General features: G+C 40.6%; 1 long non-coding RNA gene across 1 annotated transcript in view; it reads right to left on the reverse strand.

Annotated features, from left to right (window-relative positions):
- Positions 1-18,758: 18,758 nt before the first annotated feature.
- The window catches only part of LOC138986077 (uncharacterized), a 50,927-nt gene continuing 41,693 nt past the window's right edge, over positions 18,759-27,992 (reverse strand). The window contains exon 3 of the long non-coding RNA XR_011462971.1: positions 18,759-19,036. This is a non-coding gene — a long non-coding RNA (uncharacterized lncRNA). The remainder of the gene's footprint in view (positions 19,037-27,992) is intronic.

Consider the following 27,992-nt stretch of genomic DNA (forward strand, 5'->3'; position numbering starts at 1 on the left):
GTCCATGCGGTTGCTAAGAGTCAGACATGACTGAGTGACCTCACTTTCATTTTTCACTTGCAATGTACTCCAGTATTCTTGCCTGGAGAATCCCAGGGATGGGGGAGCCTGGTGGGCTGCCATCTCTGGGGTCGCACAGAGTCGGACACGACTGAAGTGACTAACAGCAGCATGCTGTCTTCTATATCAGCTGCAGCATTCTCAGATTATATATATATATATATATATGCCATCTGATGGATGTGAAGAGGTAGCTCATTGTGGTTGTAGCACTTGTTCCAGTGTGCTGATTTGCATCGGAGAAGGCATTGGCGACCCACTCCAGTACTCTTGCCTGGAAAATCCCATGGATGGAGGAGCCTGGTAGGCTACAGTCCATGGGGTCGGACACGACTGAGCGACTTCACTTTCACTTTTCACTTTCATGTATTGGAGAAGGAAATGGCAACCCACTCCAGTGTTCTTGCCTGAAGAATCCCAGGGATGGGGGAGCCTGGTGGGCTGCCATCTATGGTGCTGCACAGAGTCAGAAACGACTGAAGCAACTTAGCAGCAGCAGCAGCAGCTGATTTGCATTTCCCTAGTGATTAGTGATGTTGATCATCTTTTCGTATTGTTTAGTAGCTAAGAAAAAAGTCCTTTCTTCTAAACAAATGAATATATTATGTAGCAGAATACAATATTTGTACAAACTTCCAAGTTAAAATATGAGACTTCGAAGGAATTTCCCATGTGTTGAGCAGCTTAGATCTATGGCCCTAGATGCTCCAGGAGTCCTCATTCATTCTTCTCCACCATGAGGATGGGTCGGGAAACAGTTTGAGGAACTAGCTGGTCCCTGAGTTCACAAGAGGAGAAAAGAGTATAAAGGCCAAGAAGGCTACATCTAATAAGAGAAAGTTTCCAAAGGAAAGTCAGCCCCAAATTAAAATGAAATCCATTTGGTAAACATTTAAGCTATTCTGCAAGTGACAGTGATCAAGTTACTTCTCATGAAGAAGTGAGTAAAACAGACGTTGAGCACCTGTTTGCCTTGTAACACGTACTACTGATATAAACGTACAGTACCACAGGAGGGTGCAACAGGAGGACAGAAAGCACAGAGCCCAACGCCAAACGGACATGTCAGGAGCTCCAGAGGGGGATGGACCAGGAGCTAAAAGGAACACATGGACCAGTTATCCCCAAACATCTGTCTGTAGGCAGAATAGTAGCTGATTAAAGAAGGGAAAAAATAAGGATATCCTCATGAGTTTTTCATAAAGCTAAATTGACCCCATATGGGAACTATCACTAGGGATTAAATGTCCTTTCTTTTATAAAATAAAAATTACTCTTAACAAGCCAAAATTAAAGGAACAAATCCACACCATTTCTTAAATCTTGTTATGACTTCTAATTGGTCCGTGACATTTTGGTACTCTCAGCACTCCAGGAATTCCTGACTAGGAGCAAGGAGAGGGTGTCTGTCATAGAGAAGGGTGAGCCAGTCAGGATGTGTGGAAACCCACTGAAGACTTGGCCCAGGATGAGTGTCATGGACTCCAAGCTCTTTCAGAGAAGCCACCTGTAGGTCCTGACACATGCAGCCCCCTCCCACCCCTATCATTCTGAGCCAGGGATTTGGATTTAAAGGGATTTAAAGAGGTAGGAATGTGCTGATGTGTTTTGGATTCGTCTGTCCCATTCAATAGAAAGGAGTTGGTACACTTTTTCTGTAAAGGACCAGACAGTGAACATGTTAGGCTTTGTGAGGCATCTGATCTTTGCCATGACTACTCAAAAGCAGCCACAGACAATACACAAACGGCCAAGACTGTGTTTCACTGAACCTTTATTCACAAAATGTAGGCAGAAGGCCACAGTTGGCCCGTGGGCCATCGTTTACCTAAGACTACTCTAAAGAACAGAGAGGAGAGCCTCATAAATCCCAGATCAGACTTAGCAGTGAAAACAGATCCATTAGTTGGCATAAAACCTGTGGCACAGAAAGCCCCCTGGTTTTGAGTTCAGCTGAGACAGATGTCTGCTGAGCACCAGGATCACTGCTAGAATTTTACATCTAGCTGGCATGCCAAGCAATATACTAAGTACATCATATGGATTATTTTACTTAATTTGCACAACCACACAATAAATAGCTATTACTACCAATTCCACTTTACAGCTGAAGGAATTCAAGATAGAGTTGCTTAGGCCCACACAGCTGGTAAGCGGGGGAGTGTGGTTCATAAAGCAGGACATGTGGACTTCTGCTTCTAGCCATGGTGGACTAACAGGGACTAGATTCATATTTCCACCTGAAACAGCTAGTGAGTTGAACAAACTCTGTGAAAAGATTGTTTTCAGACATTCAGGAAGAGGCAGAGTGGGACAGTGATTCCTACAAAAAAAAGAGGTGAGCCCTGCCTAGGATGCCCCAACTTACTGTCTGCATAAATTTTCCAGGCTGTTCCAAAGGGAACAGGACCCATACAGAACCCAGCTATTTAAGGTCACAATGTCTGGAGTCTGGGAGGCCAAAGCAGCTAAAATTTCTGGGGCAGAGTGCTGGAGAAGAAAGAGTCACACAGAAGGGAGCTCCAGAGACATGCAGGTTTCCCTTACATCTTTACCTGCGAACTCATCACCAACTGTGTGCAAGAAACTACCAGTGCAAGGGGAGAACCATCAGAAAGGAGCATTCCCAGAACTCACCCAGGGTTGGGAATATTTAATATTCATGTAGCCAGAGTAAAAAGATCTCCTGATAAGCACCTACTGGGACTAAACCAGGCCTACACTAAAGGATGCTCTGGACCTGCCTACCACAAATTCAAAGCAAGTCAAAAGAATCAGTTTGTTTCCAATTAGCTTAACTGCATACCTCAAATGTTTGTTGCTCAGTTGTGTCCAACTCTTTGTGACCCCATGAATTGTAGCCCAGCAGGCTCCTCTGTCCATGGGATTCTCCAGCCAAGAATGCTGGAGTGGATAGCCATTCCCTTCTCCAGGGGATCTTCCTGCTCCAGGAATCAAACCCAGGTCTCCTGAATTGCAGACAGATTCTTTACCATCTGAGCCACCAGCTGCTGCTGCTAAGTGGCTTCAGTCATGTCCGACTCTGTGCCACCCCATACATGGCAGCCCACCAGGCTCCCCCGTCCCTGGGATTCTCCAGGCAAGAACACTGGAGTGGGTTGCCATTTCCTTCTCCAATGCATGAAAGTGAAAGTGAAGTCACTCAGTTGTGTCCGACTCTTAGCGACCCCATGGCCTGCAGCCCACCAGGCTCCTCCATCCATGGGATTTTCCAGGCAAGAGTACTGGAGTGGGGTGCCATTGCCTTTTCCCTGAGCCACCAGGGAAGCCCTCAAAAGAAGGCCTAAAACTATTTAAAGGGTTACAGGAAAAAAAATCTGTGCCCAATTACATAAAGTTTACAATGTCTCCTACTCAACAAAAAAGTAACAGGCATTCAAAAAAGCAGGAAAATATGCCCTAAAACCTGGGGAGGCAGCAGGGAGAATCAGTCAATAGAAATAGATATAGAAATGCCACAGATGATACAACTAATAGATAAGGATGTTAAAACGGCTTCTATAAATATGCTCCATATGTTCAAGAAAGTATAGAAGAGCATAAGCATGATGATAAATGAATAAAAAAGATCCATATTAAACTTCTAGAGATGGAAAACAAACAACAGTAATGTCTGAGATGAAAGGTCACACAACTAGCAAGTGGCAAATCTGAGATTCCAACCCTGGACGGACTCCAGGTCTGGTTCACTACACTTCTGTATCAGTTTTGTAGCAGAGACGACTGATAGAGAAGGATAACCAGCACCATTTTATGAATGAAGCCAGTTGGTTCATATGTGTAAGGAGAATTTTAAAAACTTCCCTGAGTGAATTTAGACTGTCTTGTGTTTACACTCGTTACTCCAGGTATCTCTTGACTTCCTACTTTTGTATTCCAGTCCCCTATGATGAAAAGGATATCTTTTTTTTTTCTTTTTGGTGTTAGTTCTAGAAGGTCTTGTAGGTCTTCATAGAACCATTCAACGTGAGTTTCTTTGGCATTAGTGGTTGGTACATAGACTTGGATTACTGTGATATTGAATGGTTTGCCTTGGAAATGAAAAGAAATCATTCTGTCATTTTTGAGATTGCACCCAAGTACTGCATTTTGAACTGTTTTATTGACTATAAGTGCTACTCCATTTCTTCTAAGGGATTATTGCCCACGGTAGTAGATATAATGGTCATATGAATTAAATTTGCCCATTCTGGTCCATTTTAGTTCACTGATTGCTAAAATGTCGATGTTCACTCTTGCCATCTCCTGTTTGACCACTTCCAGTTTACCTTGATTCATGGACCTAACAGTCCAGGTTCCTATGCAATATTGCTCTTTACAGCATCGGACTTTACTTCCATCACCAGTCAAATCCACAACTCAGAGTTGTTTTCACTTTGGCTCTGTCTTTTCATTCTTTCTGGAGTTATTTCTCCACTCTTCTCCAGTAGCATATTGGGTACCTACCAACCTGGGGAGTTCATCTTTCAGTGTCCTATCTTTTTGCCTTTTCATGCTGTTCATGGGGTTCTCAAGGCAAGAATACTGAAGTGATTTGCCATTCTCTTCTCCAGTGGACCTCATTTTGTCAGAACTCTCCACCATGACCTGTCCATCTTGGGTGGCCCTACACAGCATGGCTCATAGTTTCATTGAGTTAGACAAGCAGGGCAAAAGCTAACAAAGTTTTGTCAAGAGAACACATTGGTCATAGCAAACAGCCTTTTCCAACAACACAAGAGACATGGATCACCAGATGGTCAGTACCAAAATCAGACTGATTATATTGTTTGTAGTCATAGATGGAGGAGAAAGCAATGGCACCCCACTCCAGTACTCTTGCCTGGAAAATCCCATGGACGGAGGAGCCTTGTGGGCTGCAGTCCATGGGGTCGATAAGAGTCAGACACGACTGAGCGACTTCACTTTCTCTTTTCACTTTCATGCACTGGAGAAGGAAATGGCAACCCACTCCAGTGTTCTTGCCTGGAGAATCCCAAGGACGGAGGAGCCTGGTGGGCTGCCATCTATGGGGTTGCACAGAGTCGGACACGACTGAAGTGACTTAGCATAGTATAGCATAGTCATAGATGGAGAAGCTGTATACAGTCAGCAAAAACAAGACTGGGAGCTGACTGTGGCTCAGATCATGAACTTCTTATTGCCAAATTCAAAGTTAAACTGAAGAAAGTAGGAAAAACCACTAGACCATTCAGGTGTGACCTAAATCAAATTCCTTGAGATTATACAGTGGAAGTGACAAACAGATTCAAGGGATTAGATCTGATAGACAGAGATCCTGAAGAACTATGGACAGAGGTTCCTGACGTTATCCAGAAGGCACTAATCAAAAGCATCCCCAAGAAGAAGAAATGCAAAAAGGCAAAATGGCTATCTGAGGAAGCCTTACACATAGCTGAGAAAAGAAGAGAAGCTAAGGGCAAAGGAGAAAAGGAAAGATATACCCATTTGAATGCAGAGTTCCAAAGAATAGCAAGGAGAGATTAAAAAAAAAAAAGCCTTCCTCAGTGATCAATGCAAAGAAATAGAGGAAAACAAGAGAATGGGAAAGATTAGAGATCCCTTCAAGAAAATTAGAGATGCCAAGGGAACATTTCATGCAAAGATGGGCACAATAAAGGACAGAAATGGTATGGACCTAACAGAAGCAGAAGATATTAAGAAGAGGTGGCAAGAATACACAGAAGAACTATACAAAAAAAAAAGATCTTTATGACCCAGATAGCCACAATGATGTGATCACTCACCTAGGGCCAGACATCTTAGAGTGTAAAGTCAAGTGGGCCTTAGGAAGCATCACTACGAACAAAGTGGAGGTGATGGAATTCCAGTTGAGCTATTTAAAATCCTAAAAGATGATGCTGTGAAAGTGCTGCACTCAATATAAAAGCAAATTTGGAAAACTCAGCAGTGGCTTCAGGACTGGAAAAGTTCGGTTCTCATTCTAATCCCAAAGAAAGGCAATGCCAAAGAATGTTCAAACTACCACACAATTGCACTCCTTTCACATGCTAGCAAAGTAATGCTCAAAATTCTCCAAGCTAGGCTTCAATAATACGTAAACCAAGAACTTCCATATATTCAAGCTGGATTTAGAAAAGGCAGAGGAACCAGAGATCAATAAAGTATAGTTGAATTACAATGTTGTGTTAATTACTGCTTACAGCAAAGAGACTCAATTATACATATGTATATGAGCTTCCCAGGTAGCCCTATGGTAAAGAATTCTCCTGCCAATGCAGGAGACACAAGAGATGCACTTTCAATCCCTGGGTCTAGAATATCCCCTGGAGGAAGGCATGGCAACCTACTCCAATATTCTTGCCTGGTAAATTTCTTAGATGGAAAAGCCTGGTAGGCTACATTTCATGGGGTCACAAAGAGTCTGACATGACTGAGTGACTGAGCATATATATATATATGTGTATATATATATATACACACATATATACACATACATATACATATAAACCTACTTTGAACTGTAGTTTGCTACCTGCAACAGAATGCAACATAATGAATCAAAACTGGTTTATCATGAGCACTTTCCTACATGAGATATAATGTTCTAATCAGGCAGCATATATGTTTGGTCCACCTGAAAGATGGTTTTCAAGCAAAATTAATGAATCAACGTTTAATTTTATATTTAGGTCACATATCATTTTGTTTAGCATGATTCATTTATTTGTCATGTGGGATGTGTCTTCTAGCCTTGTTGAGTGGGTCATTTCTAGCAATACCAACATTTTCACATTTCTGGACCTACAAATCTAAGAGCCAGACCATGAAATGTGGCCACCATGCTCCATGTTTTATCTTGCATAACCTATACTCTGTCTGCTCTGTTCGTCTCATCTCTCTCCTTAATGACTCCCATTACAGTGCTCTTCCCACCATGCCGCATGTTCATTAGGTGGTTAATTACATCATGAGCTTCAAGTAATAAAACAGCATTTCTTACTTTTTGTTAATTCAGATAGGCCTTCCCTCCAATTAGTGTAAATTGTTAAGGTTTTATTATATACATACATATGTGTTTGTGTTTGTAAAGTTTCATTGATGAATAATGACTGTGTAGCCACCCACAGACCAGATGGAAATGATTGGAGATCATTAAATAAAACATTGTTAGGTCATTTCCAGCATGTAATCAGCAACAATGGCTGTGGTTAGACTTGTTATATAAACAGATGGAGGAAAGGATGACTCACAGAGGATAAGAATTACTGAGGCCTTAGGTAGCCCAAACACAGACCTTCCAAGAAATAAGTTTGGGACTGCTGCGGATGGCTTCGATGGTGCCCTAGGTTGAAGGGATGATGAACAGCACAGAATCTTTGTTCTCTGCATATAGTCTAAAGTTATAAAAACAGAGTTTCCATCCATCCTCCTTCCTAACTTTTACTCCTTCCTTTATTTTCTCTTTTCCTAAAAGCACTTATGAATGTCAAATATGTGCCACCCATGGGGCTGGGTATTTAAAAAGATGTAATTCTAATAACTTGCCCCTACTATTTCCTGGTTTTGTGGCCTTGGTCAAGTTGATTAACTTCCAGAAGCTCAATTTCAGCATTTGAAACTGAAGATAAAATTGCCTCTCATGTCTCTACTTTATAGATTTGCTTTGAAAATCCAATGACATTAGTGAGGTAAAAGGAAAGAAACTCCTGTAAGGATCTTTACTATTATTCCATGCCTAGAACTACCACAACCCTCTAACAGATAATGTCAACTTTGTGCTTTGCTTCTAAGCATATTTTCACTAAGTTATGTAATACTTTAAAGTAGAAAGCATATAGCATTATTATCAGAACAATCAGTCTTAAGTCCCAGCTTCACCATTTAATAATAGTGTGACATTAGGCAAATTCCTTCAAGGCTTCAAGAAGTTGTTGTAAGGAAAAAATTAAGATTAAAAAAAATAATACTTAGAAATCAGATAGATTATGTGTGTGTGTGTGTGTGTGTGTGTGTGTTGGTTGCAAGGATCACTTTTAAAAGCGGAGGGAGTTTATTTTCAGGATTTATACTATCTAGAGCAAGAACAAGAAATCCTTAGGACTTGAGACCCTCTGAGAAGCAGACAAATCCTTCAGACTTTCTCATTGAATCTCTGTTTCTCTCCACCTGTCTGGTTTGTACTCACTGCACAGTCTAGATGGAATCCTAAAGTGAACCAATCTGAGTGATTTAACAATCCATCATGGACTCTGTGACACAGAAGCCTCCACACAAGATCATCTCCAAACAAGCCAAGGACTAGCTCAGGGCAACCCAATCAGTGGCCACTTCTGCTCAAAGGATAACCAAACACTAGTCTCCTGATTAAAGGGCTATGAATGGGCTGAGGGTTGTTGTACGTGGCAGGAAACATCACTGACTATTTCAAAATAAGACAGGAACATATGAGTACACTGTATTGAGAAAGAAGTAGCAAATAAAAACCGCCTGCCACCACCCCCACCCCCACCCCCAGCACTCTGAGGCTATATGTAAAGGCATAACACAAAGAAAAGGAAGAGAAACCAGAGATCAAATTGCCAACATCCGTTGGATCATAGAAAAAGCAAGAGAATTCCAGAAAAACATCTACTTCTGCTTCATTAACTATGATAAAGCCTTTGTATGGATCACAACAAACTATGGAAAATTCTTAAAGAGTTTCAGACCACCTTACCTGCCTCCTGAGAACCCTTTATGCAGGTCAAGAAGCAACAGTTAGAACTGGATGTGAAACAATGGACTGGTTCAAAATTGGGGAAAATGTATGTCAAGGCTATATATTGTCACCCTGCTTATTTAACTTATATGCAGAGTACATCATGCGAAATGCCAGGGTGGGTGAAGCACAAGCTGAAATCAAGATTGCTGGGAGAAATATCAATAACCTCAGATATGCAGCTAATGCCACCTTTATGGCAGAAAGTGAAGAGGAACTAAAGAGCCTCTTGATGAAAGTGAAAGAGGAGAGTGAAAAAGCTGACTTAAAACCTAGCATTCAAAAAAACAATGATCATGGCATCCAGTCCCACCACTTCATGGCAACAAGATGAGGGAAAAGTGGAAACAGTGATAGATTTTATTTGCTTGGGCTCGAAAATCACTGCAAATGGTGACTGCAGTCATGAAATTAAAAGATGTTTGCTCCTTGGAAGAAAAGCTATGACAAACCTAGACAGTGTATTAAAAAGAAGAGACATTACTTTGCCGATAAAGGTCCATCTAGTCAAAGCTATGGTTTTTCCAGTAGTCATGTATGAATGTGAGAATTGGACCATAAAGAAGGCTGAGTGCCAAAGAATTGATGCTTTAGAATTTTGGTGCTGGAAAAGACTCTTGAGAATCCCTTGTATTGCAAGGAGATCCAACCAGTCAACCCTAAAGGAAATCAGCCCTGAAAATTCATTGGAAGAACTGATGCTGAAGCTTAAACTCCAGTATTTTGGCCACCTGATGTAAAGAGCTGACTCATTAGAAAAGAGCCTGATGCTGGTAAAGATTGAGGGAAGGAGGAGAAGGGGCCAACGAAGGATAAGAAAGTTGGACAGCATCACCGACTCAATGGAAATGAGCAAACTCTAGGAGATAGTGAAGGACAGGGAAGCCTGGCATGCTGCAGCCCATGGGGTCACAAAGAGTTGGACATGACTTAGCAACTGAACAACACAATGAAATCCCTGGCGGTCTAGTTAAGACTGTGCTTCCACTGCAGGGACCATGTATTTGATCCCTGGTTGTAGAACTAATCCTGCATTCTGTGAGGCATAACCAAAAAAAAAAAGTTACACAGAAGGTGTGTGCTTAGAGATGAAGAGATTAGAGTCTAGTTAGAAAATAACTTTTTCTCTGAAAGTTTCCCTTAACTGCAGCAAATACAGAAAAAAGAAAGTTAACACAGATGTAAGGAATGGGAAGCAGGGTAGAGGAGGCATCGAGAGTGTTGACATTAAATGAGGGATGCAAAGATGAAATACACTGCAACCATCCCCATCAGTTCAGTTCAGTTCAGTCGCTTAGTCATATCCGACTCTTTTGCGACCCCATGAATCACAGCATGCCAGGCCTCCCTGTCCATCACCAACTCCCAGAGTTCACTCAAACTCACATCCATCGAGTCAGTGATGCCATCCAGCCATCTCATCCTCTGTCGTCCCCTTCTCCTCCTGCCCCCAATCCCTCCCAGCATCAGAGTCTTTTCCAATGAATCAACTCTTCGCATCAGGTGGCCAAAGTACTGGAGTTTCGGTTTTAGCATCATTCCTTCCAAAGAAGTCCCAGGGCTGATCTCCTTCAGAATGGACTGGTTGGATCTCCTTGCAGTCCAAGGGACTCTCAAGAGTCTTCTCCAGCACCACAGTTCAAAAGCATCAATTCTTCGGCGCTCAGCCTTCTTCACAGTCCAACTCTCACATCCATACATGACCACTGGAAAAACCATAGCCTTGACTAGATGAACCTTTGTCGGCAAAGTTATGTCTCTGCTTTTCAATATGCTATCTAGGTTGGTCATAACTTTCCTTCCAAAGAGTAAGCGTCTTTTAATTTTCATGGCTGCAGTCACCATCTGCAGAGATTTTGAAGCCCCCCAAAATAAAGTTTGACACTGTTTCCACTGTTTCCCCATCTATTCCCCATGAAGTGATGGGACCAGATGCCATGATCTTCATTTTCTGAATGTTGAGTTTTAAGCCAACTTTTTCACTCTCCTCTTTCACCTTCATCAAGAGGCTTTTGAGTTCCTCTTCACTTTCTGCCATAAGGGTGGTGTCATCTGCATATCTGAGGTGATTAATATTTCTCCCGGCAATCTTGATTCCAGCTTGTGCTTCTTCCAGCCCAGCATTTTGCATGACATACTCTGCATAGAAGTTAAATAAGCAGGGTGACGATATATAGCCTTGACATACTCCTTTTCCTATTTGGAACCAGTCTGTTGTTCCATGTCCAGTTCTAACTGTTGCTTCCTGATCTCCATACAGATTTCTCAAGAGGCAGGTCAGGTGTTCTGGGATTCCCATCTCTTGAAGAATTTTCCACAGTTTATTGTGATCCACACAATCAAAGGCTTTGGCATAGTCAATAAAGCAGAAATAGATGTTTTTCTGGAACTCTCTTGCTTTTTCCCTGATCCAGCAGATGTTGGCAATTTGATCTCTGGTTCCTCTGCCTTTTCTGAAAGCAGCTTGCACAACTGGCAGTTCACAGTTCACGTATTGCTGAAGCCTGGCTTGGAGAATTTTGAGCGTTACTTTACTAGCGTGTGAGATGAGCACAATTGTATGGTAGTGTAAAGTAAATCAGACAGCTAGCATTTTGCAGCAGGTTTTGGGAATCTGGTCTCATCAGCAATATTGATGACAAATTTTGAATACTTAACATGAATACTGAATAATAACATAAATAATCACTAATAAGTACCCTGACAAATTAGTGGAGTAACCAGGGGGAAGAAAAAGAGTGTGGGGGACAGAGAAAAATCAAAGAAAGCCAGAAGATGGTAAATCTAAACTATATTAAAATCAAAGATCTCTCCTCAATAATACTTATCTCTTACGGATTGAATTGTGTCCCTTCTTCCCTCACACACAAAGGATATGTTGGTCTTAATCCTCAGTACCTGAGAATGTGACCTTATTTGGAAATAAGTTCTTCACAGCAGTAATCAACTTAACATGAGGTCATTAGAGTGTCTTTGTATGATTCAAGGTGTGTTTATAAAAGAGGGAGAATTTGGATACATAGACAAGCATGCACAGAAGGAAGGAGATGTAAAGACATAGTGAGAATTACATCTACATGCTAAAGATTTCCAGAAAACCTCCAGAAGCTAGCAGAGAGAGAGAGATCTCTCCCACAGCCCTCAGAAGGAACCAACCCTACCAAGTTCTTGGTTCTTGACGTCTACTCTAAGTTTCTGTTGTTGAAGCCACCTGGTTTATGGTACTGTGTTATAGCCCCAGGAAACTAATACACCATCTGAGAATGTTTACCATTTTCTTAGGTAGAAAGTGAAAAGTCAGAACTCCATTGATAAGCACATATTCTTGTCGCTTATAAATAATCCTATCTTATATATTCCACCTATAATGAGATATGTGCATTTCATTTAGCACAATGTCTTCAAGATCTATCCTGGTTGTTGCAAATAGAATTTCCCCATTTCTAAGGACTAAATTATATATATAATGTTTATATATATATATTTATGTATAGGTTTCCCTGGTAGCTCAGCTGGTAAAGAATTTGCCTGCCATGCGAGAGACCTGGGTTTGATCTCTGGGTTGGGAAGATCCTCTGAACATGACAACCCACTTCAGTATTCTTGCCTGGAGAATCCCTACGGGCAGAGGTGTCTGGTGGGCTATAGTCCATGGGGTTGCAAATAGTTGGGCACAACTGAGGGACTAAGATATATATATATCTATATAGATACATATATACATACATATATATGTATACTGGGCTTAGATATATATATATATCTCACAACTTCTTTATCCATTCATCCATCAATGGACACTTAGGCTGTTTCCATGTCTTGGCTATTACAAATAGTGCAGCTATGAACATGGGGGTGCAGATGTCTTTTTAAGTTAATGTTTTCAATTCCTTTGCATATATTCCCAGAAGTGGAGTTGCTAGAATACATGGTAGCTCTATTTTTAATTTTTTGAGGGTCCTCAGATCCTCAAGATTGTTCTCAATAGTGGCTGTACCAATTTACAACCCCCCCCACCAACAATGCACAAGGGGTTCATTTTCTCTATATCCATACCAGCACTTGTTATCTCTGATGGCTAGTCTAACAGGCATGAGGTGATATCTCACTGTGGTTTTGATTTACATTCCCCTAGTAATTAGTGATGTTGAGCATCTTTTCATGTGCCTGTGAACATTTCACATTTTTTGAATAAATATCTGTTCAAGTCCTTTGCCCATTTTTAATTGGGTTATTTAGGGTTTTGTTTTGTCTTTGTTTTTTGCTGCTTTATTTCTTTACATTTTGGGGATATTAATCTTATCAGATATATGGTTTGCAAATATTCTTTCCCATTCTGTAGGTTGTTCTTTTCACTTTGTTGATGGTTCCTTCTGCTATGCAAAAATTGTAGAATGACTCTTTAATATTGCTTTTGCTTTTTTATCCAGGTGGGATATATGGTACTGAAGCACTTTACAGACTGTGAAATACTATGAAATAACAAGAACATATATTCCACTGATTAAAATATTCTCTCTGTTTAATGTCTCTTTCTTCTAATAGGGCTAGCTACAGGAAAAATATAAAACTCCAGGAAAATCATGTTAGGTTCATTGGGCAAGAATATTAATTGTTCCAACAGGAAACTGACTACATGTCAGAAACCATAGCAAAAGTCCAATCACACCAGCATTGTCCTCACAGTTACCCAGAAAATCCCTTCAGGAACCCATTTCCACTCCAGCTACCACCTCTCATACAAGTGCATCATCATCTAGATGAATTGTGAGGAGTCTCTAGGTTGCAGAGATGAGTAAGCATTCCTCAACATCACTGCCCTCTCTTTTTAGCAACAAGCCCACACATTGTTTCTGGAAGCATAACCATCCAAAGTAAAGTCAATCTTTCATGCAGCCACATATGTGCTCACATGTGAGTACAAGTTCTGACCAATGGTGCACAAATAGAAGTGTTGAATGTGATTTCTATGTCTGTAAAAAGGGAAGACATGTGATCTGTATCCTCCTGTCTTCCTGGTTAGAATGTCAACATTATAGCCTGTCTTTGTAACATAATTCGTGCAGTCATCTATTTAATGTAAAGGCATGATAAAGGAAACACAGGCATTTGCCACTGTAGAGAGTCTACCCTGGGTTGCCAATATCAGTACATTTTTATCAAGAGAGAATTACAATTCTATATTTTTAAAATCATGATTATTTTAGGATTTTGTAAAATGTAGCCAAAATGAGTCAATGCCCTTAAAAACAAAGCAGAGAAAACATGTCATGGTAGTTCAAAGAATACGGAAATATCTCACATAAGGAGAAATGCAGAGCTCAGGGCTGGTTAATCCAGCAATTCAAGAAGGTCAAACATCCAGAGTTTTGCATCTTTCTGGTCTGTTTCCCATTGTTTACCCACATATATAATACTTCAGGCTTGACGAACTACTAGTGGTTCCCTAAATATGACATCTTCTTTTAATTCTCCTTTCAGTTAAATGTTCTGTTGCTTCTCCTTGGAACATTCTTCCTCTCCTTCTAGCTAGCTTATTTATTTAGCTCAGGCTGCCATAACAAAATACCATAGACTGTGTAGTTTAAACAAGTTTAACAAATTTATTTAACAAATTAAACAAATTTGTTTTCTCACAGTTTCTGGAAGTCCAGAATCAAGGTTCTGGCCAATTCAGTTTCCATTGAGGACTCTAATCTGGGCTTGCAGAAGGCTGCCTTCTTGTAAGTCCTCACATGGCTTTTCCTCAGCTTGTTGGGGTGGGAAGCAGGAGGAGGACGGTGAGGCAGCTGGCTGTCTGGTGTCCCTTCTTACAAGGACACTAATCCTTTCAGACCAGGGCCCCACCCTTATGACCTCATCTAACCTCAGTTACTTTAGTAAAAGTCCTATCTCCAAATATAGTCACCCTAGGGTTAAGGCTTCAGCATATGAACTTTGGGTGGAGGAGACATAAAAATTCAATCCATAATATCTGGTAAGTTCTTCCTAATCCTCTCAGATACAATCAAACCATATCTCCTTTAAAAAAGCCTTCCCAGACTCCTTAGGTAGGAGTTTCTTCCTGTTTCCATGTTAGTTCCTATCATGTCATGCTAATCACATTGAACAGTAATTAACAGATGTTTGCCCCTCCTTGTTAGCCCATGAAACCCTTAAAAATAGGGACAGTAGTTTATTCATTTTTTATTCCTAACACCTAGGATAATGCCTGGCACAAAGTTGGTGTTAACAAATGTTTAAGGAAGAGAGAGAGGAAAGAACCATCACGTCTTTGGAAGAAAATGTAATCTGTGTGCCAAATAACTGAATTACAAATGAACATCAAAATAGCCATCATCCACTGGATTTGTCTCAATGATACATAAATTCAATTACCAGGCTGCTAAACTTGCCATAGTCATTAAGAGTGTCTGAGTAATGCTATCTTCCAACCTACTGGCTATATGATTTCACTGATTATTTACAGTAGCATATTTTAAATGATTCTCAATTCTTTGATGTCTCTCCTATTCCTTTTTCCTGGAATCTTGGCTAGTCTTAGGGGCAGAAGTCACCTTCTAGGGGTTCTGAGGCTGTGCCAAAAGAAGCCTTGCAGCTTCAGCTCAGGCCTCTTGGAACACTTGCTCTTGGAAGCCTGGGACACCATGGAAGAAATCAACTACTCTGAGCCCACAACATAATGAAAAAACTCACGCTGGCCTATGGAGAAGCCACACCTCATGTAAGATCCCTTACCAGGCCCCAGACATTCAAGTCATCCCAGCTGTGGTTCTAGACATCTTGGAGCAAAGCAGAGCTGACTCTGTTATGTGCTATCTAGTTTCATGACCCCAAAAAGCATGAGATAACTGTAATAATAGTGTTGGAACAGTTTTTTAAGTGGTAGAAGATGATGAAATACTTACTCCACTGAGCCTCAGGGTTCTTGATTGAAAATGGAGCTGTAGGGACTTCCCTGGTTGTCCAGAGGCTGGGACTCGATGCTTCCAACGCAGGAGCCCCAAGTTCAATCCCTGGTCAGGGAGCTGGATCCTACATGATGAAACTAAGAGTTCACATGCTGCAACAAAAGATCCCAAGTGCCACAACTAAGATCTTGCACAGTGAAATAAATAAATAAATATTTTAAAAGAAGAAGAAGAATAAAATAGAGCTATATACACATTCCACCTCTTGGCACTACTGCAAGACTTAAAGAATTAGAGCTTATAAAGCATTTAAAAGAAACCTATATGCAGGTCAGGAAGCAACAGTTAGAACTGGACATGGAACTACAGACTGGTTCCAAATAGGAAAAGGAGTACATCAAGGCTGTATATTGTCACCCTGCTTATTTAACTTCTATGCAGAGTACATCATGAGAAACACTGGGCTGGAAGAAGCACAAGCTGGAATCAAGATTGCTGGGAGAAATATCAATAACCTCAGATACACAAATGACACCACCCTAATGGTAGAAAGTGAAGAGGAACTAAAGAGCCTCTTGATGAAAGTGAAAGAGGAGGGTGAAAAAGCTATCTTAAAACCCAACGTTCAAAAAACTAAGATCACAGCATTTGGTCCCATCACTTCATGGGAAATAAATGGGCAAACAGTGGAAACAGGGTCAGACTTTATTTTTTGGGGCTCCAAAATCACTGCAGATGGTGACTGCGGCCATGAAATTAAAAGACGCTTACTCCTTGGAAGGAAAGTTATGACCAACCTAGATAGCATATTGAAAAGCAGAGACATAACTTTGCCGACAAAGGTTCATCTAGTCAAGGCTACGGTTTTTCCTGTGGTCATGTATGGATGTGAGAGTTGGACTATGAAGAAAGCTGAATGCCGAAGAATTGATGCTTTTGAACTGTGGTGCTGGAGAAGGCTCTTGAGAGTCCCTTGGACTGCAAGGAGATCCAACCAGTCCATTCTGAAGGAGATCAGTCCTGGGTGTTCTTTGGAAGGAATGATGCTAAAGCTGAAACTCCAGTACTTTGGCCACCTCATGTGAAGAGTTGACTCATTGGAAAAGACTCTGATGCTGGGAGGGATTGGGGGCAGGAGGAGAAGGGGACGACAGAGGATGAGATGGCTGGATGGCATCACCAACTTGATGGATGTGAGTTTGAGTGAACTCTGGGAGTTGGTGGTGGACAGGGAGGCCTGGTGTGCTGCAATTCATGGGATGACAAAGAGTCGGACACGACTGAGTGACTAAACTGAACTGAACTGAACTGACCTGGCCCAAAGTAAGTGCTTATAAATATTAGATACTATTTTATTTTACTTTTATTATTTTGTTACATTTTTATTTCTGAAGATCAAGACTGTTTTGTTTTGGTGAAGTTAATGATTGATCAGAGCTAGGGTACATTGCAATTTTGATGAGTCTTTATGACTTTGTAGTTAGTAGGCCATGTAAGTAAGGCCATCTCTTGCTAAGAGCCTGAATGTGTAGAGGGTGAGAAAACAAGCCCCTGCCCCAATTGTTGTTTAGTCGCTAAGCCATGTCCAACTCTTTTTTGACCCCACGGACTGTAGCCCACCAGTTCCTCTGTCCATGGACTTTCCCAGGCAAGAATACTGGAGTGGGTTGCCATTTCCTTCTCTAGGGGATCTTTCTGACCCAGGAATCAAACCCACATCTCCTGTATTGACAGGTGGATTCTTTACCTCTGAGCCACGAGGGAAGCTCCCTGCCCCAATTATCAACTATTAATCATTTTCCTAAGAGGTCAAGCTCTGGCTGGGACAGAGGAAAGAAGCTCCATAGCACACTTCCAAATCCTCTGTTTACTCTGCTGCCTTTTTTTTTTTTTCTGCCTTCTCCCTCCTGGAATAATTTGACACTAATGGGCAAAGCTCTTAAGGATGGAAATCATTGGTCTTTTCTCCCTGTGAGCCTAAAATCCAGCTTCAGAGGAGGAGAAATACAAACATGACTCTAATGGACTTCCCTTGTTCTCAGTCCTTCTCATTTCAAGACAGCAGTCCCCTTGGCATCAAGGCTCCTCATTTTAGATCCATTAGTGCCGGACAAATGAGCCGTGTGGCTTCTCTCATCTCCTGCCCAGAAACCACCACACATACCTCTCTCCTGACCCCTCCCTTAGTTAACATTGTTTAACAGACTCAAGGACACATCTGTGGTTCTTTTATTCCTAGAAGAGCAAAATGTGCTAATGCTTCCTGAGCTGCCTCCTGGTTTGGTGGCAACTCAAAGCCAAGGCCAGGACTGTTTGATGCTGTCTATTTTAGGACATTACTGATAGTCTGTTACTGAAGACCTGGGCAATGAAAAGGCCCCTGGGAGCCCATGACACTCTTGTGTTCTTCACTGAGATGCCCTGTCTGGGCCCAGTCATGTGCCCTCTCCTGACTTACCAGTGTGGCTCTGGCCTCACTGGCCTCCTTTAGGGCAGCATCAGGGCTTGAGGCCTTGGGAGGAGGGGCTGAGATACAGAAGAGGAACTGAGGAAGACTTACAGAACTAGTGCCCTAACTCAGCTAACTTATGAGGAAAAAGGAAGCATTTATAGGCTCAGCTGGATATTTAACCAGCATCTCCCCTGGTGGCTCAGACGGTAAAGTGTCTGCCCGCAGTGCGGGAGACTGGGGTTCGATCCCTGCGTCGGGAAGATCCCCTGGAGAAGGAAATGGCACCCACTCGAGTACTCTTGCCTAGAAAATCCCATGGATGGAGGAGCCTGGCAGGCTACAGTCCATGGGGTCTCAAAGAGTCGGACACGACTGAGCAACTTCACTTCACTTTTCAGGGTAAGGGAAAGTGTATCAGTTTCAAAACTGCAGACTGGAGTCTCAGGTCCTTTCCAGGTACTAGCCCCCTGACATGAGTTAAACTAGCTCAATCTCAGCCTACTTATTTGTATAAAAGGGAATATAATATTTAGCTGAAAGGGTTATTTTGACAGCTGGATGAGATAAAGTATTACCTTTATGCAATACAACACTTAGAAGCGGATGCAGATATCCAACGTGACCAGAAAGAGTCCAGTTTCCTTGTAGCTGGGTCACGAACACATCTGGCATCCAGAGGACTCTAAACCGTTTTCCAGTCTTCCCAGCAGGTTGTATTTCAGTCCACATAGAGTTTGCTTTCTCTATTTCCTCTTTACTTCCTTTTTCTTTTCTATCCTCTGCCTTCTGGGTCCCAGCCAAGGTTAAGGTCTGTCCCTCCTGGCTGAGTCTGGGATGAGCCCCATTCCAGGTGTCTTCTGAGTGGAGCTCCTGAAATAAAACAAGACTCTCTTGTGGATCCTGACCGCCTCTCTTAGAATAGCTTTTATTTATCAATATAATGATGTTGAAAGGTCTGTCCCTACCATGGATGGGACAGATTAAAGGGACAGAGATGTACACCCAGACAAAGTTAGTATTAAGTATTCAATAGTGACACATGGAGAAGGCAATGGCAACCCACTCCAGTGTTCTTGCCTGGAGAACCCCAGGGACGGGGGAGCCTGGTGGGCTGCCATCTATGGTGCTGCACAGAGTCAGACACGACTGAAGCGACTTAGCAGCAGCAGCAGCAGCAGTGACACTGTTTTCCTTTAATGTTTAACTAAATCTTTATCCTAAACTCTTCAGTCTCCTGATTGAGTGACCTGGGGCAAATGGCTTAACCTCTTATGCCTCAGTTTTTTCATCTGTAAAAGAGGGATAATAATAGAACCCAGGTCATAGTGCTGTTATGGGAATTAAATGAACTTACACATATAAAACTCTCAGAATGATGCCTAGCAAATTTTTAACTGTTTTGATTGTCTTATTTTGAAATAGGTTTTTATCCATGTTGATGCAATTTAAAGTTGAAGGTTCAAACAATACAGCCTCCTCTTTCTCCCTCCTTAGTCATTTGCAGATTTAAAAAGTTGTTTCATATGGTTCAAATTTTCACTTGTTAAGGTGTAGGGTATCAGACTGGGAGCATAGGAGTCTGAGGTCTCTGGGCTTGGCCACTGTGTGACCTGTAGCAAGGCACCTAGCCATCTGCTCCTCCCTTCTCTCCTCTCCTTAAAAAAGGGCAGCACTCTCAGACCAGATGACCTATGGAGTGAATTCACCCTCAGGCCAGGAGAACAGCAGGGCCCCTTTGATACGGCATCCCTATATTTCTCCTTCACTCTGGATTCTAGGCAAGGCTGAAGGCAGCCTGTTTTCAAACTGTTTAACTCCCAAGAGAGAAGGAAAGCCTGCCTTCAAACATAGCTCACTGGCTTTCCCCAAGATAAGCACTCCCCCAGTCAAGACTCCCTGATTATTAAACATGTCAGCATATTCTAAGAACCCTGTATAAAATAAGCAAACCAGTCCTCCGGGAAGACCTGAGGGACTGCTTTGAACCATGTGAATGAGCATTAATGCATAAATGGATACATCCTCATTAAGCTGCAGATGCCCGGAATCACTAGAATTGTGACCTCCAAGATCCTACATCTCTGCAGATGAGGGTCACCAGGGAGATTAATTCTCTACCCTCTGCAGAATACTTGCCTCCAACATCTTTATAGTCTCATGATGATACCTGTAGAATCAAGATTTTTTTTTTCCTCCCTTTCCTTTAATCTCTCTTTCCAAGGTAGTCTTGAGTCCCTGCTATGCACTAGATACTCTGCTCACTGACAATTACATAAGGAGAATTAAGACATGCTTCTTGCTTTCACACAACTTATGTATCAGTAGGAAAAACTAAGATATAAAGAATTCTATACTATTAATACATTACCAGGCTAAATCTAGTTCCTTTGTTAACACATTAATAGCATTTAGTACTTTTCCTTAACTTCTCATAAGTTAGAAAACGTATTTGTGTTTTCTATTAACTAATATCTATTCTCCTTCACACCCTCCACAAGGTAGGCTATAATGCTTAGAGCTAATATATACTAGTACTTATTATATATAAGACACTGCTTTAAGTGTCTCATATATCAACTTTTAATGTCCACAACTACTTTAAGCTGAATGCACTAAATATTATTCTCATTTTACAAACGAGGAAACTAAGAGAAGAATGAAGAATTAAGTAACATGCCTAAAGTGACACAACTGAAAAGAGTCAGAGCCAGGTCTTAAACCTGAGCAGTCTGGCTCCAGACCTCTGCTTTCCATTACTAATCTCTGTATTAAAGGGGAGGCACTGCGGTTCTTTTTAAGGTAATAGATAAGTACATGATATAGTCTACATAAACTTTCCTGTAAAACTAATAAATCTTGTTAATGCAGGTAAACTTCATTCAGAAAAAAAATCCAGTGCATCGTGCATCGAACCTGGACTGGCAACACTGGGACGACCCAGAGGGATGGTACGGGGAGGGAGGAGGGAGGAGGGTTCAGGATGGGGAACACATGTATACCTGTGGCGGATTCATGTTGATATATGGCAAAACCAATACAATATTGTAAAGTTAAAAAATACAATAAAAAAAAAACGTAAAAAAAAAGAAAGAAAGAAAGAAAATCCATTCATACAGAGTCCCTAGTGTCAAATGCCAGTAAGTGAGATACTGGGTTGTATACAAAAGAGGAAGAAGACAAAAGAAACTGCAGCACCTAGATTAGACTAAGGAAAAGAACATAACACTACAAAGCAAGTCTTTCTGTAGAACTGAGAAATGTTCTTATCCTAGAAACAAAGGACTATCCATTTTCAGATTTCTGACTTGATCTAAATTTGTAATTGTGAAAACCAAGAAAAATGGCCTCCTATTTCTTACAGAAAGAGCCCCACCCTGACTGCTATAACAATTCTTTCATCTCTGGGCAGCAGGCATTTCTCTGGTAAACACTTATCATCTCATCAATTAAAACAGCAAAATCCCCATCAAAAATAAAAGTTTCCTTTGTACAACTGTGTAATTTAAAGACCCACTAGGTTTCAAAACTATTTAATTGTTTTCTGCCTTTTGAAAGTATAACATGAAGACTTTTTATCTTGATGCATTAAATTCCTGTTGGTAATTTAAAGCATGAGATCACACCAATTAGATTTTGACCCCAGCTCTCTTACTAATTATCTACAGAGATTTGGACACATAATTTAGCCTCTCTTGGTCTCAGTTTACTTAGCTGCAAAATTAGGAGACCAAATTAGATGGTTTTTAAGAGTCTTTCACTCTTCTCTGACATTCTGAGATTTGGTGATATATTTTTATATCAGTCTGTTTATGTCTTTGTATAATGTTTTATTTCCATTCAGTGATGTTAGAAAATACTGATGTTTGACTCCAGTTCAAATTCTTTCCATGCGTATTTACTATTAACAAAAACATTAAATTCATTCAGAAAATAAATTGGGAGTTAGGGAGTTAGTTCAACAGAGTACAGTGGTTTTCAGAGCATCAGTAAATGGGATGGGACATCTGTTATAGAGATTGCTAGTGTTTACAAGCACCAGGGCCCTGCTTTTACTCTGGGCACATGACTAGACCACATCCTACAGTTAGTTGAGGCCATTTGTCTACATTTCTACCAAGAGACTGTGAGCCTATGTGACATGAGGTACTTCTGGGCCTAAAATATAAAAACCTCCTTCATGCATTCCTGGTTCTTCTTCCCCATCCACTAGCTAAATAGACAGAATTTGAAAAGTGGAAAGAGGAGCACAAACTCAAGACAAAAGCAGCCAGTGTTCCTGAAAGACCACATATAGCAGAACATGATTCGATTGTTTCATGAAAGAAAAATATTTATTGTGTTATACCACTAAATTCTGGGCAACAGCCTATTCAAACCAATAACTCATCCTTTTAGATTTTTATCCAGGTGAAACTGAGTTATGATGAGCATCTGGCTAAACCTTGAAGGGAGGCAGTCTCACAAAATGGTTAGTCTGGAGAGTGTTTGTGGCAAGGAGAAAAGAATATTTTTGCTGGGTATCTTGCATCTCTCTCCCTTGCTTGCCCTATGCCGCTACTGTTTAAATACCTTGTCATCTTATACAAAGGTCACCCTGGTCTTGCCAATGGTCCCTTCCAGCACGTCCCTACAAAACTCCACTTCTGCCTCTCCCTATCCAAGTCACTCCATTATCCAAATCTCCTCTCTAGTAAATGCAGCTTAGCCACTCTTCATTCATTTTTTTATTTGTTATTTTTAATAGCATTACTTCTAAAACATTTTCAGTTTTCTAATCTATCACATTATTGACAAATCTTTCATCCCAGTCAAAACTGAAAGCTGTTTAAGAAAAGAAAACTGTCTGTGAATTGATCTGTTTCTCCTTGGTGTTCGTCAAGGAGAACATGTATTTTGCTTCATGTATTTTGAAGCTTTGTCATTACGTGCTTATGTGTTTAAGATTGCTATATCTTCCTATTGGAATGACCCCATTATTCTTCTGAAATGACATTCATTATTCCTCACAATATTCTTTGCTCTGAAATTCACTTTGCCTCGACCGCCTGGAATCTCTTTAAAGGGAGTAAGCTGGGACAACCACAAAGTTTACCCCATTTGTTTCCTGTCTTTCAGAAGTTATTGTCCTTTGCTGCTTGTTGCCCAGTGTCTGAAAAACTATTGCCTCTTGTATTTGAGCCAGTTTTGGGTTGTTTCAACCAGGAGGGTAAATCTGGTCCCTGTTAACTCAATCTTGCCCTGAAGGGAAAGTCACTCATGCTTTTATACATTATCTCATTTTGATCCTCATAGAATCTTATGAAATGAATCTTATTATCCTTTTTTATAGTATTAAAAAAAAACTGAGTCTCAGTGAGGTTATATAAATAGTCTAAAGTTACACAGCAAAACTAGTTGAAATATATGGGATAGGTCAAGATTTGGGTGATAGGGGCATATATTTTTGGAAACTAAAATTAGGAACATGCCATAGATTTTCTTTTAATTATTTTTGAACTTATTTACATGATAAATCTCACAAAGATTTATAAAATCAAAATACATTTAAGTACATGTGTAATAATTTGCCTTACTTGACAATAGCTGCAGTATATGAAATGAGGTCTGTCTCGGAAAATCTGGGCTACAACTTCAAAGTATTAATATTTGATGGGAAGGGTGATGAAATATTATAGCCAGTGGGATTGGACAAAGGATAAAAGTTATTAACATTATTTCAGTAGGAATTGGACCTGCCATATTTTAAAAATATCTTTCAAACCAGGAATCCTGAAGCAGATGTCTTTAGTATTCATGGAAGAGGTTAAAAGAAACAACAGAAGTGTTTTTAATCCCCTGTTTTCTTTTGCCTTTTGGAATGAAATGGAAGTAAATAGTCAGGAATGGCTTGGGAGGGGCCACGCAAAGAGATGATCCAATTTATGTCAAAAATATAGTCTTAGGCTCACATCCCTCAGTTTAGCAAAGTTCTCCAGTAGGCTCAGTGGGAACGGCAGGAAATCCTAGTTCAAAAGTTCTTTCTTTTTTTAAAGTACCTATCATGGTGGCTGGCACATCAGATGCCCTTTAGCAAATCAAATGTGCATTCCATCCTTTCTCTCCAATCAGAATAGATCAGACCAAACACTATCTCTGTCACAAAGGAAGCAGCAACTCAAGAACACCCAGGCAAGGCTGGATAAGGAGGGTTAATTTGTTTTTATCTTGGAGATCCTTCTATTGACACTAATTAATCTCATCCCTAAACTTGGAGGGCTAGCAAACCTCTTTTAAAGTAGCAGCAACATAACACTCCCTAAATGGAATTTTAACTAATATATAATAATTACTCTTATCATAATAGCATCTCTTTACCACATTCAGAAGAGAACCCTGTCCGTCTGCCATAAGTGGTGTTATTAGAGGGAAGAGAGTGTTTTTCCTGTCCATTCATGCTCCAGCTGTCATTTAGCTGCATTCTGTAGGGACAATGATCCTCGCTTTTCATAGAGTACAGATAGAAATGCAGAACTGCAGCATACAGAGATTCCACTGTCTGCCATAGAATTCTAGTCAACCTTATTTCTTTGAAAATGCATAATATTTCTGAGCTGAATGAAAACTTTCTTTAAAAAGAAAACTGATTTCTGAGTCTACTGTAGCCCGGAAAGAGCGACCAGATACAGAGAGCTGCCACTGCAGACCTGGCCTTTAGATAAAATGCCTTTTTCGTTTATTGAATGCAAAGAGAATTTTTGCATGAACCAAAACTTAGTTGCACAAAAATCTAATTGGAGAGCCCATGTTGCCCTTGAATAGCAGGAAAACATCTGCTTAGACCCAGACTCTCTGCAGTTTGCTGAAGTAGAAAAACCATGGGCTTTAGCACCATATAGCTGCTTCGTCGCTTCAGTCATGTCTGACTCTGTGTGACCCGATAGACGGCAGCCAACCAGGCTTCCCCTCCCTGGGATTCTCCAGGCAAGAACACTGGAGTAGGTGGCCATTTCCTTCTCCAAGCACCATATAGACCTGTGTTCAAATTTTAAACTGCCATGGAGGAACACAGCCTCAAAGGCAGTGCTGTGCAATACAACTTTTGCCATCATATTAGGTTGGTGAAAAAGTAATTGAGGTTTCAGACCATGAATTTTAACTTATTATAACTAGGCTCAGACACATCTTTATTAATAAAAATAGGAACCCATTAAAATTAACACATTTTTGCTAATAAGAAATGTTTGTTTATTCCTGTATAAAAATCCACATTTTGGTATTTGATGAACTCTTGGAAAGCATTTTCTGCCTCTTGCTGATTGTGGAAGCATTTTCCCTGCAAAAAGTTGTCGGGATACTTGAAGAAGTGGTAGTCAGTTGGCGAGAGGTCAGGTGAATATGGCAGATGAGGCAAGACTTCGTGGCCCAATTTGTGCAGCTTTTAAAATGTTCATTGTGCAGCGTGCAGTTGGACGTTGTCGTGGAGAAGAACTGGGCTCTTTCTGTTGACCAATGCCAGCTGCAGGTGTTTCAGTTTTCCATGTATCTCATTGATTTACTGAGCATACTTCTAGATGTAATGGTTTCACCAGGATTCACTGTAGTGGGTCAGACGGGCAGCAGACCACCAAACAGTGGCCATGACCTCTTTTTGGTGCAAGTTTGGCCTTGGGAAGTGCTTTGGAGCTCCTTCTCAGTCCAACTACTGCACTGGTTGTCGTCAATTGTCATAAAAATCCACTTTTTGTCACACATCACAATCTTGTCAAGAAATGGTTCATTGCTGTCGCATAGAATAAGAGGAGACAACACTTGAAAATGACAATTTTTTTGATTTGCTGTCAGCTCATGTGGCACCCACTTATCGAGCTTTTTCACCTTTCCAATTGCTTCAAATGCTGAATGCCCATTGAATGGTTGGCAATGAGCTCTTGGGCAACTTCTTTTTTTTCAGGGATATTTATTTTATTTTTAATTAATTTATTTATTTTAATTGGAGGGTAATTACTTTACAATATTGTAGTGGTTTTTGCCATACATTGACATGAATCAGCCATGGGTGTACATATTTTCCCCATCCTGAACCCCCCTCCCACCTCCTTCTCACCCCATCCCTCAGGGTCATCCCAGTATACTGACCCTGAGCACCCCTGTCTCATGCATTGAACCTGGACTGGTGATCTATTTCACATATGGTAATATACATGTTTCAATACTATTCTCTCAAATCATCCCACCCTCGCCTTCTCCCATAGAGTCCAAAAGTCTGTTCTTTACATCTGTCTCTTTTTCTATCTCGCATATAGGGTCATTGTTACCATCTTTCTAAATTCCATATATATGCGTTAGTATACTGTATTGATGTTTTTCTTTCTGACTTACTTCACTCTGTATAATAGGCTCCAGTTTCATCCACCTCATTAGAACTGATTCAAATGCATTCTTCTTAATAGCTGAGTAATATTCCATTGTGTATATGTACCACAGCTTTCTTATCCATTCATCTGGTAATGGACATCTAGATTGCTTCCATGTCCTAGCGATGAACATTGGGGTACAAGTGTCTCTTTCAATTCTGGTTTTCTCAGTGTGCATGCCCAGCAGTGGCATTGCTGGGTCATATGGCAGTTCTATTTCCAGTTTTTTAAAGAATCTCCACACTGTTCTCCATAGTGGCTGTACTAGTTTGCATTCCCACCAACAGTGTAAGAGGGTTCCCTTTTCTCCACACCCTCTTCAGCATTTATTGTTTGTAGACTTTTTGATAGCAGCCATTCTGACCAGCGTGAAATGGTACCTTGTTGTGGTTTTGATTTGCATTTCTCTGATAATGAGTGATGTTGAGCATCTTTTCATGTGTTTGTTAGCCATCTGTATGTCTCCTTTGGAGAAATGTCTGTTTAGTTCTTTGTCTCTCGAGCAACGTCTTGTGTGGTTGTAAGAAGATTAGCCTCAATGACTATTCTCAAATGGTTGGACTTTTTGAACCACCACTGCACTGTACGTGCATTAGTGGTTCCTAGGCCAAATGCATTGATGATGTTGTGAGTTGTCTCTACTGCTTTATGACCCATTTTGAACTTGAATAAGAAAATCACTTGAATTTGCTTTTTGTCTAACATCATTTCCCTAGTCTAAAATAAATACAAAATAAGCAGCAAGTAATAAGGCAATGGCAAAAAAAAAAAAACATAAAGTGAGAAATGCATATTAAAATAATGTATGACATAACCACATTTACTTAAGAATGTATTCTAATATCAAACAGCAAAGTTCAACAATGCAAAACTGTAATTACTTTTGCACCAAGATAATAGAAATCTTCTGTGTCTGTGCTGTCCAACAGAATAGCCATTAGCTACATGTAACTTTTGACCACTTGAAATCTGGCCAGTGAGACTGAATTTTAAAATATTCTTAAATTTTTAATTCATTTAAATTAAAATAGTCACATGGGGTTAGTGGCTACTCTACCGGAAAGCACATCTCTAAGATAAGAACAAATTGTTGCATCATCTTGCACCTCCTACCATTAACAAAGACTTATACCCACCAGCACTAAGTTGGCCTCTTTGGGTGTTGGAGGCAACATACACTGCACTCAGGAACATTGCTCCATCCCGTTTATCAGGTTACTTATAAGACGATTTCACATGGAACTCAGAGCAAGAGAGCGGTTCATAGCAAGTTGAGGCTGTGAACCCAAGTCCATTTAGCCATAAACTAAAGGCAATATTGGTAAAAGAGTGCTCAGTGGAGAACCTAGCATGTGTCAATAGGAAAGTTGCTACATTGTCTCCAATTAGAACTTGAGAATAAGGTCATGGCTTTTGCAACAGAGAACAACTTT

This window comes from Bos mutus, chromosome 3 (assembly GCF_027580195.1).
Source record: "Bos mutus isolate GX-2022 chromosome 3, NWIPB_WYAK_1.1, whole genome shotgun sequence".
In the NCBI taxonomy this organism is placed as follows: Eukaryota; Metazoa; Chordata; class Mammalia; order Artiodactyla; family Bovidae; genus Bos; species Bos mutus.